Below are 20,566 nucleotides of genomic sequence, written 5' to 3'. Positions count from 1 at the left end.
CCGCTAATTCACTAAAATCCGAAGTTGCGTTCAGGGAGGCGAACGGTAGCGAAATTGCACTAGCGTTAATTCATCAAGCAAAGCGAAGTTACGCTAGCGATGCCTAATTTGCATATACGGCACCAAGTTAAAGTACAATGGACGTATATGTAGCAGCAAATACATTACACTACACAAGCCAGGGAAACCTTCATAAAATAAAATAGAGTTGTTATTTTGCCCTACACATGTGCCCACTGTATAGTTAAGGTGCCATATGTTAGGAAATGTAGGGGGGAAGGAGGGTACCCCCAAAAAAAATTCGATCTTTTTCAGCCTATCACCCATAAAAAAGAAAAAACGTTTTTTGGGACTTTGAAGCAATCCCTATCTACTCTATTGCACTTCACCTGGTCTGAGGTAGCGAAGGAAGTCTGGCGTAAAAGGTAGCGTTCAGACAAATTTGCACGTCAGACAAATTCGCAAGGCGTAAGGGTGCGAAGTAACACTAGGGAATTTACGCCAGCGTCCGTTAGTGAATTGGCGAATTAACGAAAATGCGCTACGCTAGCGAATTAACGCTAGCGTTAGGCACTTTGTCCTTTAATGAATTTGCCCCTCATGGTAAATATACCCTGTATGTGTAAGGATGTTTTAATATATATTAAGCATATTACTTAATAAATGCTTATAAAAATGAGGCATAATTTGTGCAAAGGAAACAACAGGCACAATGCAGATGGGTTCATATTAAACAGATTGTACATGCTGCCTTTAAATGTGAAAGGAAAACATCACAGGTCATTTAGATAATAAAAACCTTTTTGTCTAAAAACAACATCCCACAAACTGGGAATAGATGTTTACACCAGGCTGGCTCACAAGTCAGTGTTGCGTTTTTAGCTGCCAATAGCCTAAAGCAATGGCTGAAGATATCTGAGACGTTAAAGGGTAGTTAATCATGATTAGTGCATGTCATTTAATCCTTGGCCACAGTTAATTAGGTATGTTTATCTGAAGTTCATAAACAAATTGAATGGGGCTGTAGGGGTTTATATGTGTTTTAAACTTTTTTTTTATAGGGGATAAGATAACACTTGAGTCAAATGTAAGTCTTTTGTTTACTCCTTCTCAACAGCTGGGCCCTGAAATGCTGCTGCCCAAATTAAAAAGGCAATACACTTGGCCCTGTCCCACAGGAAGGAATTCTATGGTCAAGGCAGCTTCGTACGACCAGAGAAAACCCAAGGGAGGAGGCAGGGGACTTTCAAATATTTGGAAAAAGTGTTCTTCTGTTTGGTCACAAATAGTTACCTTCCATTGTCAATTCTCATTATAGCAGACAGATAGATTTTAGCTGCCCCTGTCCCCAAACATTTATTAAAATGTGCATCTCTTAGGACCTGAGTTATTACTATACTCTGGGTCTGCTGTCTGTATTTTTCTAATCTTTCTTTAAACAAATACAGATATTGTCATTTGAGAAGAGGTTTTAGCCAATAACCTGTTCTTGTGTGTTGAGTAAATTATTTGGACAAATATTAATACGCTATGGATATCAGTAGTTTCTGCAGTCGGGCTGATTTGAACATTTTGGACAGATCCCTTCATTCTTTAAAATGGTACAATCGATTATGTGCAATCCTGAGATAACAATAGTACAATCCTCCCAAATGATGATGTCCTAAATGAAAACATGCTGTCTTTGCATGTGTGGTCACTCTGATGACAGACTTTGTCTAGGAATGATCATATTTGCAAAATAGCCTGAACATAATTAAAAAGTATTCATGAAAAGGTCTAAATAAAGAGATCAACAGAGTTGCATTACTTGGGTACCATAAATGCAGAAACTCTACTGCTGAATAGGAAATGTGATGACCTATAAATTGGTATTGCCCAATAACCTTGTCCTGTATAGAACAAAGTTACTGGCACTCAATGCATTTGCTTGCAGAGAAACCCTTGCTTTATTATATGTGCGGAGGTGCAACGTTTCGGGGCCATGCCCCTTTAACAAAGGTACGTGGCCCAAAACTTTACACTTCCGCACAATAATAAAGCAAGGGTTTCCCTGCAAGCAAATGCATTGAGTGCCAGTAACTTTGTTCTATAAGCTATATGGGAGGTTGCCGAATCCTCCATTACTGAGCACCAGGCTGCACTTTTCGAGGGTCATTGTGGGTATGCATCCGCTCCTACCTGCTCCCCCAATAACCTTGTCCTCCATGTTTTACAACTGCTACTTTACTCCCTGATAGAACCATGGCAATGTAAAGAGGCAGGCTCAGTTATCAACATGAACAAATTTGCACCTGGACAGTAGCCCATGGTAACCAATCAGTGATTAGCTTTTGAAATAGCCCTGTTGGGTTACTGACCAGGTGCAAATTTGCCCAGTGTTGCTAAATGAGTCCCCTGGTCTTCAATTGCTATATATTTGAATGTTTTATTTTTGTGTGAGCACCCCACTACTGTGGGGGGTGGAGTGGAAGTCCTATAGGTTGAGATCCACTGATGTAGTATATTGGAACAACCCACCAAACTGTTTCTTTAATGGCAATGCACTTGTTTCATGAGTAAAGTTCCTGTCCTCTCCGTGCAACCAAGCAGATGTTTTTTGTTCACAATCTTGCACCTATTCTGTAAATGATTATTGGTTGCTATGGGTTACTGGACCACAGTGAACTTTTTTCAATTTTTTTCATGTTTTTCTGTATCCCAGCTGTGTCCAAGTGATCAGTTGCACAAGGGTAAAGAATATTAGGGTTTGAGCAAAAAACATGTGCAAAAACACTAAGATCAAACTGGGGGGAAATACTAAACTATGGGGAAAAAAAATAAACATTGCCATTAGTGCCAAAAAGATGCTATGGGCAAATATTTTGTGCTGTGCCCTGCAATAAAGGAACTTCAGTTTGTATAGCTTTGAAGAAAGTTAGGATGATATATTGTTGCCTGTGCAATATCTCTGTGTTTTATTAGATCAACTTTGACCTCAGTGTGACAGAAACCTGGAAGCGGGGTCCCTTCAGAGTAATTTGCAAGGTGTGACTAGCAGTTTGTAATGTTGGGGGTGATAAAAGTAGCAGCTGCTGACAATGGTTGTACATATCTCATTAGTCTGTGTAATGAGCTATTAATATTGCAATTACATCCCATTGATTTACTGAGTAGATAATTGTCATCTTCTGCAAAGCTAGAGTGATTAATATCTCTCATTAACTGAGCGCTCCTTCATTTGGGAAAGCATTGTGAAAGAAAAAGCTTTTTTGCTAAGCACTATTTGGACAAAGAGAAAATGAGAAATATTTTAAAGCCATCCGATGTTCTTGATATCGAGCAGCAGAGAATGTTCAGTTAGCCCTGCCGTACTCAGTCATAGGGGACAGAGGGCAATTAAAAGCTGGGAAGCAACTGCGTGTTCTTTAATTTAAATGTGTTCCTTTATTAAATGGTACTTGCCTAAGAGGGTGAAATAACTAAAAGTTACAAGACCCCATTGGCAAAATCTTTCTATTTCTATTCAAAATTCTTGCTTTCAAACTTAAGAAATATTAATGAACCCTGTACACATTCATTTAAGTCAGACAGCACCTTCTATCTATATTGTTGCTCACTTGTTTAGAAAGTACAATTAAGATGTGGGGAAAAACTATGGCTCATACCTCTTCCAAGTTGGCTGATGACTTCCTACACAAACACAGTGATGGCCAGCAGAACTGTCTAAGGGGGTCCTGTACTGAGAACTGGTAAAGCAATCTCACAGTCTGTAGAAATATAATCACTACATGTAGGACACCCTTAAAAACCTTGAGTTTAACCAATCCTTACACAAGCAAAAAAGACAGTGGGGAAATACAGGCATAGGGTGCCTCTAACTACACAAAACCTAAGTCAAGACTTAGGACAACTATTGGGTTGGGGGATGATGGACAGCTTTTTTTTCAGTTAATGCCCATCATGGCACTCAATACTCTTATAACCAACACTGAAATTCTGGGCATAACATATGTTCATAAACCGGCAGCATACTTTTAGAATGGTGCATCTTAATCATTACTAGCATGTATGGCAGAGAGTGAGCTTCAAAAACAAAAGAGCCAATAAACCCATCATTTTTCATTTCCTTACGTGCATCCATTTTCCTCTGGTAGGACTGAAAATTAGCTGTGCCCAAGACCTTCAGTGTTTTCTGCTCTCCCGCCATTGCCTTGCTTTCATCCACCCAAAATCCACTACAATGTTTTATTGCTCTTAGGAGAAGTCAAAAGGTGCTTGGCTGCGAAAGGGAGACTGGCATTCTGTAATTGCTTATCATTAAGACAAAGAGATGCCATAATAACGTCTATCCAATGCCCTATTATTTGCATATTTATTTACATTGTTTTCTAGTATAAGATTTCGATGAGTTAATCTTAGAACTATAAAACATTAGAACTTTAGAGCAGTTTTTAGCAGAAAAACTTAATGCACTGCAATTCTGTACCTAGCTTACTAATGAAACCCATATTGTAAAAGGTAATGATATTGGAAGCAACTAAGACGTTCCATGCCCATATAAAGGCAAAAGCATGGAGGTTGAGGTTGAGGTTAAGGAACTCCATGGTGACCTCTAATATAATTTTTTTACTGGTATTGTTCTTTCAAGGATGGCAAGTAAAATCGCTTTGTTAGGCAATGTGTCATGTTTATGAATAAGGACCTTTCTCCATATCAGATAAAAGCATGCACACAAGGTTTGTATTTTCATTCCACTGTTATATGTGTATAATATATCCAGAAAGGATCAAGTTCCCTAGTAAAAACATATATATGGCAGAGAAATAGAACTCGGGATGCTTCAGGCTGTAACTTTTCTTGTGACCACCCAAGACCTTTTTAGCCTGGGAATTGATTTATATGTTGCTGGATTAGAAAATCTGCTGGGAATAGAACAGGGGCTGTCATAACAAACTAGCAGTCTATGTTATATCTCAGCTACTGGCGGTTGCATAGCAAGAAAGACTCTCCGCAAAGTAACAGCTTATTGTAGGGTGGTATATGAGAGGTGGCCGCAGGATTGGATTGCATGTCACAGGGTAAAGCAATCTGAAAGAAAAATATTCTCACTCGCAGTCACTTAATTCTGTTGCCTTTCAAAAGGTGTTGCTGTATTTTATCTCAGACATTCATATTATTGTATTCTACAAAGAACCTGTATCAGATAATCCAAGTGAGAAATTTAGTGAGTAATGGAATCCAGCCTCAAGGAACCAGGAATGCTAAACTGCAAATTGCTCTATTGTGTTAGAGACTGTTGCAGTGCTAAACATGTTTGAATCTTATATCAGATTGCAGGATTAAGGAAAATAGAAAGAGAAGCCATAAAGAACTATTTATATAATAATCCCATTGTTTTTCTATTGATTAAGATAATTTAAACAGCACTGATCCCGGTATAATCCATACGTAAAAGTAATATTGTTATGATATCCCTTAAATAACATTTGGCTATTCTTACCATTGTGACATCACTGCTGTAAGTTTACAATAAGATTTTTTTACAGTTGCATTATACCATATACAGGTATAGGATCTGCTATCTGGAAACCGGTGATCCATAAAACTCCAAATATACAGAAGACCATCACCCATTGTGTTCATTTTAATAAAATAAATACTATTTTCCAATTTCCTTTTTCTCTGTAATATTAGAAGAGTAAATTGAACTTGACCCCAGCTAAAATAATTAATCCTTATTGTAGGCAAGACAATCCTCTGGGGTTTAATATTTAAATAATTTTTTTGTAGCCTTAAGGTATACAAATCTAAATTACCTGGAAAACCACATGCTCTGAACATTCTGGATAACAGGTTTGTGAAGCTATAGCATCAGTAGGCTATTAAAGTCTTTCCTGCAGCATTATATTTACTGAATGGGGAAGCAATGTTTGACGGTTTAATATTTTAAAAATGCACAGGTTTATTTGTAAAGGCAAAAATGATTAGGTTCAGTGCCCTCTGAGACTACCTCACTCACTCTCAGGTGTCCCAGGAGTCCAAAGCTTTATCTCATTTAACACTGGGAGTACCACACATGAAGCACCATTGGCTGCATTAGAGAAGAAGCTACAAAGCCTATTGGCCTACATAACACTGGTTAGTGCTTCCTGCACAACAATGTGTGTGGTCCAGCTTGGATAATATCGGATTCTTCTGTCTCATCTACAAAAGTATTTTTTGTTAAATCCTAATCTACAGCTATGTGTTTGGTTAAGTAAAAACTGCCTTGCTGCACATGCAGGACATTGGGAGGCTGTGTTTTAGGGGGTCATACTTCTTAAGCCTAACAGATAATGACTTGAATTTGCTTTTGCCTTTTTGCAAAGCAATGGCTTTGTGTTTAGTTAACATGGCAAACAATCGACTAATGCCAAAGCACAGGTTAAGAGTCCTTTGTTGAATTCCAATATTGTGTCAGCGTATTTGTGCCAATAGGGATAGATTTAGTAGATAAGGTTTTACTGTTTGACTTAAATAACCTCTGTATACATAATACATACACAGTACAAATATTAACTTTGTAGAGCAGTGGTTCCTGAAAATGTGGGGCTGCCTCCCCCTTGGGGGGCCTGGAATACTGCCAGGGCTGGCCCAGGAGGGAAATTGAGGGAGAAAGCTTATGTTTTCTCCTAGATAAAAATGAAAGCCCAACCTGATGGTCAACAAGGTGATATTTGGGGCATTTGTTGCTCTAGACTTGATGGGCCAGCCCCAGTGAGCCTGGATCCCCCCAGTCCAATACTGGCTCTAGATATTTTTGGAACTACGAATACACTAATTATTTGTTATATCATTAACCTTGTAACGAGCTAAGCAGATCTCTGACCAAAAGGTTGTAAGTTCATGGACTTCTTTAAAGTGACTAAGTCTGAGAAGCACTCCTGTAAAGAGTCATCCTGTAAAAGACCAATTTTTAATCAAATGCTTTCTTAGCTGGGATACAAATATGTTTAAATGATTCAATTTAGCAGAGAAGCTCAGTTACTTATCAGTACTTTATGTGTGCTTCTAATCAAATCCCATCTCAGTTGGTACAGTACTTTACAGGCTTCCATAACAATGTAAAATTGTATTTCTATGGCTTGTGATTTATAAGGGACCATTTTCCATGACCATGGGGACTGCTTGATTTCATACAGAGCCTAGTCTACACAAGTGAATAACTAGCAACTATGGATACCTAAGTGGTAGATGCTTGGCCAAATCCAGTCTTGTAAACCCTGAAATGACTGGATTAGGTCAAATACTGATGATGATCATATAAATACACTGCTATGGTCATCAGCTGAACAGTTGCGCTATTTCTATTAGGAATCTGCAAAGCTTCCCTCGGGTTGAGCAACACAGTCACTAACACTTAAAAATCTGATTGGTTGCAAATGTCTGAAAAGTAGGGAGAAAACTTGGTAGGAGATCCCACCTTTGAGTAGTTTATTGTAGCCTCTATTCCATCTGACAACAACAAACTGGCCTAATACATCACAAGATGTGCCCTCCAAGAGATATCAATGGTCTAAAACTGCTTTTTATTGACTTCTATGAATGTAATTATCATTATATTTTTGTCTATAGCATGTGTAAGGACGACATAAACTGATTTACTAACATTAGGTGTTAAAGTGCACTAGTGTATAGAGCCAGCAGCAACCAATCAGATTTTTAGATTTACCTATACTAGATACAATCAGATCTTTGCTTTCATATGCCAACTTTCAGTCGATAATTTCTCATTGGTCAGTCTAATTATCTTCAAGCTTTTTAAGAGAAGTCTACAACGAAGCAATAATGGGATTACATTTTGCTGCTGGAATGTATAGTGCAGTTTTATACGAAAAAACTAACCTTTCATTTTCTGTGCTGCAGATGCAATAATAAACAATCATCCGAATAGTTCAACCCTCATGTATAATCGCAGTGAACCCTGGAGTGTTTGCTTCCACTTTGTATTTGGTGAGAGGATATGCACAGGCTTTTCTATTAACCTAATGGGACTGAGGCATTCTCATTTAATTGCTTGACAAGGCCAAATGCAGAAGGGACCAAAGGTATATTTAAAATGACTTCAGCACATGATCAAGAATATATTCCATGGCTTGCCCTTTGGGACAGCCGCAAGGCCCTGTCTATTAAGGCAGCTGGGTTTTTTCGTCAGTCTGTGGTCTGCAGCCTGAGGAGTCAGCAGGGGAGTGTCAGTCCCCAGCTGTATGTATGTTTCACAAAATTGACCATTTTTCATTTCTATGGTGAACAAACCAATGAACTGTGAAAAAAATATGCGTGGCAGATGGAAACATATGAATTGAGAGGGCTGAGCTTGCACTCACCGAAGCCCTCCTAGCATTGATCTCTCTCTGCTGGATTGTCTTCTCTTTTTATTTGTAAAGTCTGGTTTTAGTTTGGTAAAGGACACACTTGCCTAAACACTTTCCTAGTCCAAGTTCTGGTGCTTGGGGCATGGGGAGTTATGCAGATTGTTCAATTTACATTGTGATCATATTCACTCTTTTAATCTGATGCAGAGTGTTTTTGTGTAAATATATATATATATATATATATATATATATATATATATATATATATATATATATATATTTATATTTATATATGTGTGTGTTTGTGTAACTATAAAACATAAAATTAGGTTATGGCATATCATAGAAACAAATATATATTTAAAAAAGTCTGAAATATCGATAATCACATTAGCTATTTTGACTTTAATTATCAGTCCCCTGTATCTTGATTTAAGGAAGTTCATCATTCATGCCAAGTTCTACCTAGTCCAACAGTTATCTCACCCAAAACAAATAAGCTTTTTGTTGAGTTCCCACTCTCCTTTTCAGGTCAATGAATTGGGACTCTTCATTCTAATACGGACTATTGGAGGGTTTGGATTTTTCTGTTCTATCAATGTTTATAAAGAGAGTTTGTTGAGAGTATCAGCAACATGGGGCTGCAAGGGTGTAATGCCAGTGGCAGGTTGCCTGGTCCCCACGCTGACAATTTAACAGCCTAATCGATTGCTTTGCTGCAAGTTCTTCACATTGCCTCAAGGCTGGACCACCCTTGATTATGAATATCCAAAGTTATTTTGTACTATGCAGAGCAATAGTGCAATATGTAAAAAAAAAAGTGTGTCTTTAAGGAAAAATAAATCTATTTAAAGGGCAAGTCAGCTCCAGAATAAAAATGTGCCTAATACAAGAAAAATAAATTTTTAGCAACTTTCCAATATACATGTATTCTAAATTTTCAGTGCTTTTGAGGTTATTTGTGTTGGGTCTGGACCTTGGTGAGAGTCTTTTGCAATAATGCCACCATTGTTAAAACCATTGCTATTGAAAGCAGCATTTTTTTAACTCCTGGTTAAACAATGTTGCAAAAGTCTTAAGCTCCCCATAGACGCGACGATTCTTCTTGCCGAAGGACCGATTTTAGGGAAGCCCGACCAATCTATTATCGTGCGGTTAGTGGGATTCGAACGATCGTACATCTTACGGTTTTTCGGCCGACATCTGTCGGGAAATTGATCGGCCAGGTCAAAAAATCTATGTCGGTCCCAGTGCCATGTATCTTTGTTTGCAGGGCCAAGCAGGCAGCTCCCCTTTGTTTTCCTGGCAAATTCGTACGATCGTACGATCGCTCTGAGAAGATCGTGGTCTCACGATCAGGATCTGATCTTTTAAAAATCTCAACATCTATGGCCAGCTTTAGTTCCCCAGCAAAGACAGGGCTGTTAATCAGCTGCCTTGTCTTTCATTGTATCAACAGTCTGAGCCACCAGTGCAGAGAATAGAAAGGGACAAACACTGCTTTCAGTAGCAATATATATACTGATAATTTAAATACCATAGATCAATTGTAATGAATGTATATGGCAACGTTGCTTAGAAATATGTTTTCTTTTATTAAGCAAACAATTATTTTTTGGGTTGACATTCGCTTTAAAGCTAGATGTAGCCTATTCATGTTTATGTATGAAGATTTGGGCAGATAGTATTAGTTAGGAAAGGATCAATCATTATCTGTCAGGAAAGGTATAGTTGTAGCACTACAGTAGGGAGAGGGAATCTATTATTATAACAAAAAAATACTACTGTGGAACCGATTTTATGGTTTCCCTGATGCTGCACTGGCCCCTTAGTGCCACTAAACAATCTATCTTTACTGACCCCCATAATGACTCTTTTGGGTTTCCAATTGGATGCATAATTCTGCCTCCAGGAAACCTCTATGGTCTGCTTCTACAAAAGGATATTTTTGTTCTGGCATGACAGATCATTATTGCAGTGCTGTGTTTATATTGTTTCAACGTATTTCGCATCACATGGTTTCACAACAGAATATAATGTAAAGTGCACTGATATACTGATATGTGAGGTAGAAAGGACCTTGACTGTAAGTACTAACAGTCACAGACTCAAGTGAAGCGCAAGGCTTAAATAGTCAGCAGTTAGCAACACAGAAAAAAATGCTCTTGGGATCATTTTCAGCTCTGTACAATGGCAGAACAAATAGATCTGTCCAGGTTGTGACATCCTTGCAAGGGAACCTTGACAGACCTGATCTGGGCAACTAAGTGGCAAATGAGATTCCGCAACGAGAAATGTAAGGTTATGAACGTTGGAAAATGCTGACTAAATGAGACTGAGAACAGAGCAAGGAATCATAGAGAGAGAACATAGAGAAAGGAACATAATATAAAGTAGAGAATCACCAAATCCTGGTTTTGGTTTGGGATTTCGACAAATGCAAGCAATTTTCATCTGGACTGGGATTTGGACAGATCTTTACTGACAGAATCAGTTTGGCTGAATCCTGAAAATACAGATCCGGTGCATTCCTAGTATAAAATTCATCCCGGGACTGGTGCAGTTTCTTTTTGGTGTCAGGAAGGAGTTTTCTACTCTTCTAGCGGCAAATAGGAGCCAGCTACTGATTTTATTTACCTTCTTCTGAATCAAATAGAAGTAAAGGTGACCTTACCGATTTTGTGAGTAGGGGCCCTGCTATCCCAACTATTAAGCTGGCCATAGACGCAAAGATAAAGTTGCACAAAAATTAATTTTGTGTGACTTACGGGCCGTGTGTGGATTGCCCCGACATTTTTCGTTCCTTGGCGACTGGTTGATCTGACAGGTTACAAGATTTCTGTCGGCTAATGATAATATCTCTGCATGTATTGCCTCTGTATCTGATATATCATTGGGTGACTGCCATTAGTATTTGTCGGACATAACTTTCATAAGATTGCTGTCATGGCCAGAACTTTGTCTGATTTGTTCTTTACCTACTTTATTTAAATCCACACGTCTAGGGCCACCCATGTACTATGGATGTTGGACAGTTCAATAATTTGAAAATGACAGCACCTGTTGCTCCATATCCCAATTTAAACAAATTGCTGAATATAATGGACAGTTTTTTTTAATGTCATCTGCAATATACATGTAGCTGTGAGTTCCTGTGCCCAATTATTGTGTCTGGGAGTTGCAATAGAAACTGTAACGGGTTTTACTTCTGTACTGTGCCTGTTACCATAGCTTGTCTGTTCCTCTGGCTTTAGTGCTGAATACTGTAATTCACATTATCCTGATGTGCCAAACATCATGCATAAAAAAAAAAACATTATTAACAAAATATTATTTTCTTATTGTAGTGTCCCTCTGAGTAGTGATAGGCAAATTTGTCCTGAAAAATTAGCGAAATTTGATGCCCAGCATCAAATTCCGCGTTTTGCTAATCTTTTGCCCGTTAAGCGAATTTTGCCTGTTCTTTGGGGCAACTAATCTCCCCGAACTGCTTCCCCCTGTCTTCCCGCCTGCTAGAATTAAAAATCGCCTGCGGCATGGCACTCGCTGCGCCTCGTTTTCCGAAGTCACCCGAAGTTTCCACTTCAGAAAACGAATTGCCACGAGTGCCATGCCGCAGGTGATTTTTCATTCTAGCAGGCGGAAGACAGGGGGAAGCAGTTTGGGGAGATAAGTTGCCCCAAAGAACAGGTGATTAGTTGCTGGGCGACTAAATCTCCCCGAATCTCCCAGTGTGACCTTACCCTAAGCAAAAGAAACATTGTGAGTTACCATGAATAACCCTTGGTGTCTTTCCCCAATAGTGCTTTGTCATCAGCTCCCTGACTGATAAGCATGCGGCAAGCCAACAACAAACTGAGAGTGAAGCTCATTTGATAGTGTCTGTCCTTAGGTAATGCAAACACTGATTGCTGTATTGATTTCCATTAGCCTGTCTTCACTGATGTCTTGCAGTCTCTCCACACCTACACGCTATCTGCCAGAGTTGTCATTCCAAGCTATTGACCTAAGGACCGAGCCTGACAAAGCAAGAAGTATCATCTCACAACGAGTCACCTTGATTGCTATTCTTGCTCTATAGTGTCCCTTCAACTGCTTAATCAGCCAAACAACATTTCACTGCTTGTCCGAAGGCATTGTCTTGTTCAGGGACACTCTTGATAATAACATTTCTTGGGTGCTTATATGAATATTATCAGAAAAAAATAAAGTGGGATGTAATAGTAGGGGGGGGAAGCTGTTTGGGGAATTATTTGGCTTCCATGTAAGGATACTGTCATGGGAAAAAATGTTTTGTTTCATAACACATCAGTTAATAGTGCTGATCCAGCAGAATTCTGCACTGAAATCCATTTCTCAAAAGAGCAAACAGATTTTTCTGTATTTAATTTTGAAATCTGACATGGGGCTAGGCATATTGTCAGTTTCCCAGCTGCCCCAGTCATGTGACTTGTGCTCTGATAAACTTCAGTCACTCTTTACTGCAGTACTGCAAGTTGGAGTGATATCATCCACCTCCCTTTCCCCCCAGCAGCCTAACAGAACAATGGGAAGGTAACCAGATAAAATCTCCCTAACACAAGGTAACAGTTACCTGGTAGATCTAAAGCTGGCCATAGACACAAAGATCCGATCGTACGAATCAAAGTATGATCGGACTTTCCCATCTCCCGACCCGCCACTAACCATTCAGATCAAAGTCTTACCATTCCGATCAAATAAAGTAGTAAAAGAACAGATCAGCCAATGTTCTGCCCCTAACTGCAATCGTACTATAGTTATGTCCGACAAACCCACTGAAAATCGTACGATCGACAATACACGCAGAGATATTATCGGCAGGCAACGGAAATTTTCTAACCTGTCCGATCGACCAAACTCTCCACACACGGTCCGAAAATCGTACGAATCCACGATTCGTACAATTGGATCGTTGCGTCTATGGCCAGCTTAAGAACAGCACTCAATAGTAAAATCCAGGTCCCACTGCGACACATTCAGTTACATTGAGTAGGAGAAACAACAGCCTGCCAGAAAGCAGTTCCATCCTAAAGTGCTGGCTCTTTCTGAAAGCACATGACCAGGCAAAATAAACTGAGATGGCTGCCGACACACCACTAAAAAAAATACACTTGCTGGTTCAGGAATGAAATTTTATATTGTAGAGTGAATTATTTGCAGTGTAAACAGTGTAATTTAGAAATCAAAACTACACCATAAAAATCATGACAGAATCCCTGTTCTCTAGAAGTTAATGGGAGGTGCATTTTCAAAATTCAAGCTACTTTAAAATTTGAAAAAAAAATTGTGATGTTGCAGACTAAGAATCTATGAATAATAGATTCCCTGTTGGCCCTTAAATCACACTGCAGGGGTCACCTTGTCTGTTTATATGACCAGAGCTGGATCTCGACAGGGCCAGTATCACTTTCCTTCTTCTAGGCTAAATCTCATAGCACAAACTCACTTATGCAATGATGGAACAGACATTTATATCATTGCACTTAAGACAGACATTTCAAAAAATTGTATAATGTTTCAACCTTTTCCTCTAAAGGCTAATGCAATCTCTTTTTCCTGCATTTTGTTGCATTTACTAATTGTTTCACAATTAAAAATATATTGAAGAAAAGCATCAATTACCCATATTTGCAGTTTATTATAAGATTCATCTCACATTTGTTTCATTGAATGTTTTTTCCAGCTTACATCAATTTTGCCTTTTGTAATGGTTTTTGCCTTCTTATATCTGATTGGCGAAAACTTTGGAAATTTTGAGGGTACTAATGGGAACACTGGAAAAATATTTTTTGTAAATCGGACAAACACATTTGGAGTATACGGAAAACTCCATAATGTCTGTTGTGGTACAGATATGAGACCTGTTATCCAGAATGCTCAGGACCTGTGGTTCTACAGATAATGAATCTTCATGCCTTAAGTCTACTAGAAAATCATGTAAACATTAAATAAACCCAATAGGCTGGTTTTGCTTCCAATAAGCATTAATTATATCTTAGTTGGGATCAAGTACAAGCTACTGTTTTATTATTACAGAGAAAAAGGAAATCTTTTTAAAAACTTTAATTATTTGGATAAAGTGAAGTGTATGAGAGGCGGCCTTGATGTAATTCAGAGCTTTCTGGATAACGGGTTTCTGGATAAGGATCCCATACCTGTAGTGGCATGTGCCCATTTGCAGTTGTACTATCTTATCACTACATCACTGAATATCAGGTAAATGTATTTGAAGGAGAAGGAAATCCTGAAGCAGTTTATTGCCAATAGATTAGCCACAATAGTGCAAGTTATAACACTATATTTATTTTGCAGAATGCTTTGCCGTAAACAGCCCTAGAAGCTCTCTCTGTTTGTTTAGGATAGCAGCTGCCATATTAGCTTGGTGTGACATCACTTCCTGCCTGAGTCTCTCTCTGCTCACTCATAGCTCTTGGCTCAGAATACAGCAGGGTGGGGAGGAGGGTGGGGGCAAAAGGGAGGGAGAGAGAGGAGCAAACTGAGCATGCTCAAGCCCTTGCCCTGGAGGTTTAAGCTGGAAACAGGAAGTCTGATACAGAAGCCCATGTGTTCATAATAGAAGGAAAGAAATGTGGTGTTTCTTTTTACAGAGAACTCAGAGCAGTATTACTTTGAGGGTTTACTGGTGTATTTATATAGACCTTTCTGATAAAACTTACTTCATTTCAGCCTTTCTTTCTCCTTTAAATAATAATTAATGTAACCAGTAATTTTTGGAGCAGTGATAGGAAACCTTACAGTAACAGCGTTCCTTCATCATCTGACCATCTTTGTGGATTGGGAGAGTTGCATGTGCAGTTTGGGTGTTGAAGGTGGCTTGTGGCCTACAATGTTAATGATACAAATGAAATACATCTCCCTTTATCCAAAGCATGTTTAAAACCATTGAACCGGGACCCCTCATTTATAATCCAGCAACGCAGAAGTTGTGTCCAGCAACATACTGCCAAGTGAAGGGGATGGAACCACAGAGAGAGCTGGATGCTTGGCTTCTGGAAGCCAATTACCCTCCTGCTGGGTCCAAATTTAATCCTCTCAAGCAGAGAACAGAGAGGAAGGGCCAAACAGGGCAAGTTTCAATGGGTGCAGAGTGTGAATCTGGGATTAGCCGTATGGAGGGAGAGTGCTACAGTGACCCTTTTATAGTCCCATGACTTCCTCTTTTCAGGAAATGCAAAACAAGCAATAAAGGTTTGGGCTGCGCCTGCACTCGCAGGTGGATAACATGTTGCCTAAAATGCTCAGCTGCTTTTCCTTTCCACTAAACTTAAAAAGAAAAAACATTTTGAACTTGAAAGTCTGTTTTTTAGACCCTGTTTTTTATTACCCTATTTTTTTTTAGTTTTTTTGTCAATAACGGTAATTTGTGGTTCAACATGATTTGTGATGTGCTTTCATCAGTAGACTGCATACCTCCCAACATTTGAATAATAAAAAGGAGAACCGTTTTGGCCACGCCCCTTGCTACACACAGACACACCACAATCTAACAAAATCCCACCCACTTTTTTGTCAAATTCAGGACTTTCCTACATAACTGGAATCATTGAGAGGTAAAAAAAAATGATGATTGATGCTGAAGAAAACGGAAGGAATAGGAACCAGCATTTGTAAGCTCCAGTTGAGGCAGGTGACTATTATTAAACATTTTGAGATTGATTAGTAGCCAATAGGATCATTGCACTCATTTTCTAACTTGCAGAAGTTTGAACAAAACTGACTGCTGATTGGTTGTTGCTGTACGGGTGCATTTTAGCACCTGTGCTAATCAATCAACCCCAATATGTCAGTGCTAAACTAATAAAGGATAATAACTACTGATGCAAAATTCCCATGCTTTGGCCCTTGATTTGATTAACAGGAGCTGCCACCTGCAAACATATTAAATTTAATCCATGGACACACAGGGCATTGGGACCATCCCAACATTTTGGAAATACAAAGAGGGACGAAAAGATTTGCCGCTCAGCAAACATTTTTTGACCACCCACTTGTGCAGCCACACCCCCTAATTACCATGTTTATTTTGCAACATTTGGAAGGTTATGAAAGCTTGAACACATTTCTGTGGTTTTTATGTGTTATTCCAGTTCTGCTAATGAAGGTGAAATTGCCCTTTAAGCTGCAAGTCACAGTTTCCCCAAGAGACCTGCTTATCTTAAATAGTAACAATTGTTTCGTTGCTTATCTTAAATTGTTACAAATGTATCTAAGTGCACCTGCCACATATTCTGGGCTCTCTGCCAAAAGCCAATTAAGTTTTAGAAACTTTGTATCTTTTTCTGGCTGTTCAGTGCAGGAGATCAAAGAGAAAGTCTGGATATTTCAGTAGCAATCCGAGACGGCAGGTTGGCCAAAACATTCATAACCATAAATAAAATTGACTTCTTGACACACATGCGGCGTGAGAAGTGGATCTCGGCTCAGAAACCTTCAACCATAATGTAGAGGGAGGCAGGATTGGGTCTGCTGCCAACTAAGGCCTTAAAGGGTTTGTTCACCTTTGAGTTAACTTTTAGTATGATGTAGAGAGTGATATTCTGAGACCATTTGCAATTGGTTTTAATTTTTTATTATTTGTGGTTTCTCAGTTATTTGTCTTTTTATGCAGCAGCTCTCCAGTTTGCAGTTTTAGGAACCAGGCATTGATTTGAATAAGAGACTGGAATATTATTAGGAGAGGTCCTCAATAGAAAGAGGAGTAATAAAAAAAGTATCATTGATTTGAATAAGAGACTGGAATATGACTACGGGAGGGTCTGAATAAATATATGAGTAATAAAAAGTAGAGATGCGTCGAATCCATGGTGCTTGGCAAAACCGAATCTGAAACTAAAATATCACATGGCTTTATGTCACACAAGCAAGAAAGAAGAACTGCCCACCCTGTTCTCTTTTCCCTCATTTTCCTAATTTATGTATGCAAATTAGGGTTCAGATTTGGTTTGGTATTCAGTCAAATCTTTAACAAAGGATTCGCCCGAATCCTAAAATAGTGGATTCAGGGCATACCTAATAAAAAGTAGTGATCACAATAATTATGTAGCCTAACAGAGAGATGGGGTCAGTGACCTCCATAAATAAAATAAAATAAATAATGAAGACCAATTGAAAAGTAACTCAGAATTGGTCATTCTATAACATACTAAAAGGTAATTTTAAGGTGAACCACTCCTTTAACGGCATATTACACCTTACACCTTACGTTTTTTAAAACACTTCATATAAATCAGTGACGTCCATATATGAACCTTTCAGAGTTTTTTATGGCATCGGAATGCCCAAGATTTCCAGTGGCCTCTCCTCACCCTGCAATCTGGCCCCCAAAAGTGCATGGAAAACCTTGCTCAGCAATTAAAGTCAATGATATCCTGAGAATTCAGTGGTTATTTAATGTTACATTGTCCCACTCCCAGGTGTAGATGTTCCACTGGATCCTCATCAGCCATTGCATTGCATTGTCTCTCTACCACGTCAGATTTTCATCGTTCTGTGCCAGTGACTTAACTTGATATTATTTTAGAGCCCTCCAAATATGCTGAGGTTGTCCTGTTTTACCAATACATATTCAAATGGCTCATTAATTATGGCTTCACAGGGTAGAGTCCTGCAGGGGGTCGGGTACCCGCAGGTTAACCGCAAAAACCTGTGGTACCTTGCGGGTTGCGAGTAGAAGTTCTGGGTGCGGGTAAAGACGCGGGTCGGCGGTTATGCGGGTTTGCGGGTTGGACCACGGGTCTTCTCAATAACGATTTTTACTCCTTTTTTCTGACCGTGTCTACTTCCGATGATGTCACTTCTGGTTTACAATGACAGCACTTCCTGATTCTTGATGATCATCGGGTCGCGGGTCCGGGTGGCATATAAGGTACTTGCGGGTCGGGTAGCGGGTCCAAGAGGGTAAGAATGCGGGTCCGGGTTGCGGATTGCAGGTTGCGGATTGCAGGTTGCGGGTACGGATTCCAAAAAATGGACCCGCGCAGGACTCTATCACAGGGCCCCCTAAACCTCCTGGGCAGCCGCAGGGTCTGCTTCTTCTGTACTTAAGCCCCTGTTCTGCGCAACTGCCAGCATGTCATTGTACTGGGGTGGGTGGCCGTGTGATCGGCACAGCTAAAAAAGAGGGACTTGTTTCTGGTCACTTACTGGAAAGCCCAAACCAGGCAGGAGATTCTGTTTGTGCTGCAACACGTTTTACAAAGACTCATGAAGTGTTTCCCGTGAATCTATACAAATGGGACTGTGTGGAATCAATGCCTCGTGACCAGCAGATCAGCTTTTGTCTTCATTATTCCACACTGCTAATGCTGCACTTTTAAACAGGACTAGAAAAAAAAAACATTTTTCTTCTTTGAAACTTTTGAAAAGGAAATTCATCAATTTCTATCTGCGGTGAAGTTCAGAATAACCAGTGAACCCTTGTGGGCTTTGTGCGAGCAAAACTACAAAGGCTGCTAGTGCCACACGCTGGTCAGACGCGGTACTTTTCTGCTTGACTTGGCAAACAATGCCCCTCTGTGAAATCAAATCAGTGGGAGACTTTTAATCAGTTCCTGTTCTGTATCCTCTACACTGAGTTTAAAGACTACAATTATGTAATAGTTCTTTTTTTTTTAATTTATATTAACCCTTATTGTAATAGTACTGAGCGGAAGGGTTCGATTTTGCTGCAGTGTATCCAAGGGATATATATTTATATTTTCCAACTACTGTTTCTTTAATCAGTTTATTTTCCCCCCTGTAAACTTAAAGACAAAAGCATTGCTTTCAGGCCTTATTTACTAACAGTGGGAGCAGTGTATAATCCGTCCCATTTCGCTCCTTCGAAAAATATGTGAAATGGCGAAAATGTGCAAATGGCCTTTTTTTTCGCTGTGACTTTTTCCAAAGTGTGCTTTGAAAAGCAGTTACTTTTTCAGGGGGCGATGCATTGGAAACTATGGGGGATTTTTTACAGCAGAAAGATGGTGACAAGATTCGCTCAGCGCCAGTGGTTTTACTGCTACTTGGAAATGTAATTAATATCGGAGAGCTTCGTTTTCTGAAGTCGCCATAAGTTTCCTTGTGAGGCAACTTCGGGCGACTTCGGAAAACGAAGCATTCTGAGTGCAATCCCACCGGGGATTTACATTCTAGACGGTGGGAGGCAGTTTGGGGAGATTAGTCGCCCCAAAGAAGAGGAGATTTGTCGCCGGGCGACTAATCTCCCTGAATCTGAGCGTGTGCCCTAACCCTTAAAGGGATTGTTCACCTTCAAACAACTAATTGTTTTCCGATAGATCACCAGAAATAACGACTTTTTCCAACTACTTTCTTTTTTCTACATTTTTTTCTAATATTGAAGTGTAAAGTGTCTTTTTTCACCTACTAAAGCAGCTCTGGGAGGGGGGGTCGCCGACCCTGTAAACTGTTCTAAATTGATACATTACTTATCTTTGTCCCTGCTGAGCAGAATACCTGAGTTTCATTAAGGCCAGAGACACAGGTGGAGATTCAGGGAGTTTAGTTGTCCGGCGACAAATCGCCTCTTCTTTGGGCAACTAATCTCCCCGAACTTCCTTCCCGCCAGCGGGATGGCACTCTGATTGTTTTGTTTTCCGAAGTCGCCTGAAGTTTCCTCGTGAGCCAACTTCGGAAAACGAAGCAGCTCGAACGCCATCCCGCCGGCGATTTAGATTCTAGCCAGCAAGGAGGCAGTTCGGGGAGATTAGTCGCTCGAAGAAGAAGTGATTTGTTGCCGGGCGACTAAATCTCCCCGAATCTTCTCGTCTGCCTCTGCCCTACAGGCAGCTGTTGTAATTGATACAATAGTTGCTAATATTCCATAGATGCTGCTGAGAAATGGATCAACTAAATTGTAACCATTCAGAATCTGCACTTGAATTATTGAGCTGCCAGACTGAAACACCAGAGACCGGAACATTCAACTATAAACTTATATTTTAGAAAAACAGTATAAAAAGAAATAAGTAATTGAAAATACATTTCTGGGGAACAATCTGAAAACAACTGAACTGAAGAAAGTGTTTTAATCAGCTGGCCTTCTGCTACTTTGTTTGTGGAGTCAGAGCCAGGAGCGTTTACCTTGGTTTGATGGGGTTTTTTTTAAGATATAATTTGTCATGAAAAATTGATTTTTTGAAAACATATCATAAATGCTGTATCTTTGAAACATTTGTATTTGCCGTTTC

The 20,566-nt window shown here is 39.5% G+C and overlaps 1 protein-coding gene across 1 annotated transcript in view; it reads left to right on the top strand.

The window, feature by feature from the left end:
• LOC108695757 (slit homolog 1 protein) overlaps positions 1-20,566 on the top strand; it is a 242,367-nt gene that overhangs the window by 128,566 nt on the left and 93,235 nt on the right. The gene's annotated exons all lie outside the window — the stretch shown is intronic.

Source organism: Xenopus laevis, chromosome 7L (genome assembly GCF_017654675.1).
Source record: "Xenopus laevis strain J_2021 chromosome 7L, Xenopus_laevis_v10.1, whole genome shotgun sequence".
Classification (NCBI taxonomy): Eukaryota; Metazoa; Chordata; class Amphibia; order Anura; family Pipidae; genus Xenopus; species Xenopus laevis.
Note: the sequence above shows the minus strand (reverse complement) of the source record. Positions and strands in the feature narration are given on the sequence as shown.